Genomic DNA, 1667 nt, shown 5'->3' on the forward strand with positions numbered 1-1667 from the left:
GGGGGATCGATCAGCCTTAATCAATCGAGCCGCCGTCGGCATATTGCGGAAGCTCATCAATCATCCATGAGGCGGCGGGTGACGCTTATTGCTTTTTCACTTTTCCGCCTGCCTGCACCTCTGCCATGTTGTTGCCGCGGCAGCAGCTCCACAGGAACGGTGAAGAGCACTTAACGGAAACGAGTGGCAAAATGGCCGAAGTCGACCGTGGATGGTGGGAGGAAGAACCGTTTCAAAACAGAGTCGCCCATCAGTCTTGACACGTTCAAGTGAGCAACTGCATTATCTCCGCGGTGTAAACCGTGGGATTTGCACACAAGGTCACCGCGTGTTACGTAATCAAAATACAACATAATACCCTCCGCGCTGCTTTTTTTTTTTTTTTACCAGCCGACGGTTGAATATAGCTGACGGCGGAATCCACGCCGCCGCGATGTCGACGGCATGCGGTCGTCTCCGCGCCAACTCGTACGAATAGACAGATGTGAAAAGGATGTGGCGCAAAGACGAAGGTTTTCATTGAGAGAAGATGACGAGATAGGGAGGGAGAGAGAGAGAGAGAGACACACACACACACATGGGGTCAGGACGGAGACAGGATGATGACTCATTCAGAACATTCACAATCCTTCTCCTGGAACCGGCCTCCAAGCACAAGAGAACCAGCTTCGAAAAGATGGCAATTGATAATAAGTGTTTGAGGACGATCGCAATGTCTGTCGGCCTATGAGCAACAATGTTCGACGAGGTTTTCCTATACAATGCAATACAATGCATCTTTATTTAAAGAGGGCTGTCACATCTCGTGCATGGAGTACCACACGTCTGCTACAAGCTAAATTTGAAAGTATACAAGAAGCCGTAATGTCCACGGATTCAAAAAAAGTCCCCAAAAAAAAAAAGATTTGTTCACCTCTCCTATGTAAATCCACTTCAATTCCAAGCGCCGACTCTCAGGTCAAAATATGCTAATGTTTGCGATGATGACCAGCAGGTCCGATGCCTACCTTGATTTCATTCGCAGCATGACGGCCTTGCATACGCACTGCTGGGGGAGGCTGCGGGGACACCGCCGGGGATAACTGCGGGAAAATCTTGCAGCAGTTTGCACTTTTTCATTCGGAGGTCGCGGCTGGGATGAGCTCCTTACATAACAGCAGAGGGCTAACGTCGATTAGCGCGCAGGCTGCGCCAAAGGCGGCCCGTCGGCAGGATGAGGAGATCTCTTATCGGCCCGTCTTGTGTTATGTTGTGTCATCTGGAAATCAGAGAGGAATAATTTTAGCCGCTTTGTCTCATCCGGGATCAAAGATTGCTTGTGCTTTATCTCCGACAGGTGCACGCAAACGTGCTGTTTATAGCCACCAAAAAAAAAAAAAAAATCGAGTGTGATATCATTCCTTTCTATTTTTAATGTCAATGTGATTTTGTAGTCTTCAGACAAATGAACTATTTCAGCTTTGCAAAAGACACGACAGGCATGGCTGGCGCATTTTAAATTCATCAATCAGTCTGGACCGAATCTCTGAAATCCATCCCCATCAAATCGGTATGGCAGTGATTGACAGGCCAAATGTAGGTGACCCCTCGTGAAAGCATCACAGCTCAAGTACAGTACAATTCAGTTGTATTTAACTTTTAAGTTCAACACATTTGTGCCTTTAAGA

At 47.6% G+C, this 1667-nt stretch overlaps 1 protein-coding gene and 1 long non-coding RNA gene across 2 annotated transcripts in view; one reads left to right on the forward strand and one right to left on the reverse strand.

The window, feature by feature from the left end:
• LOC109517066 (uncharacterized) overlaps positions 1-1667 on the reverse strand; it is a 5524-nt gene that overhangs the window by 3297 nt on the left and 560 nt on the right. The window contains exon 2 of the long non-coding RNA XR_002168466.1: positions 1151-1258. This is a non-coding gene — a long non-coding RNA (uncharacterized LOC109517066). The remainder of the gene's footprint in view (positions 1-1150; positions 1259-1667) is intronic.
• Positions 1-1667, forward strand: part of rnf208 (ring finger protein 208) — a 13064-nt gene that overhangs the window by 1044 nt on the left and 10353 nt on the right. The gene's annotated exons all lie outside the window — the stretch shown is intronic.

This window comes from Hippocampus comes, unplaced genomic scaffold (assembly GCF_001891065.2).
Source record: "Hippocampus comes isolate QL1 unplaced genomic scaffold, H_comes_QL1_v1.1 scaffold199, whole genome shotgun sequence".
Lineage (NCBI taxonomy): Eukaryota > Metazoa > Chordata > Actinopteri > Syngnathiformes > Syngnathidae > Hippocampus > Hippocampus comes.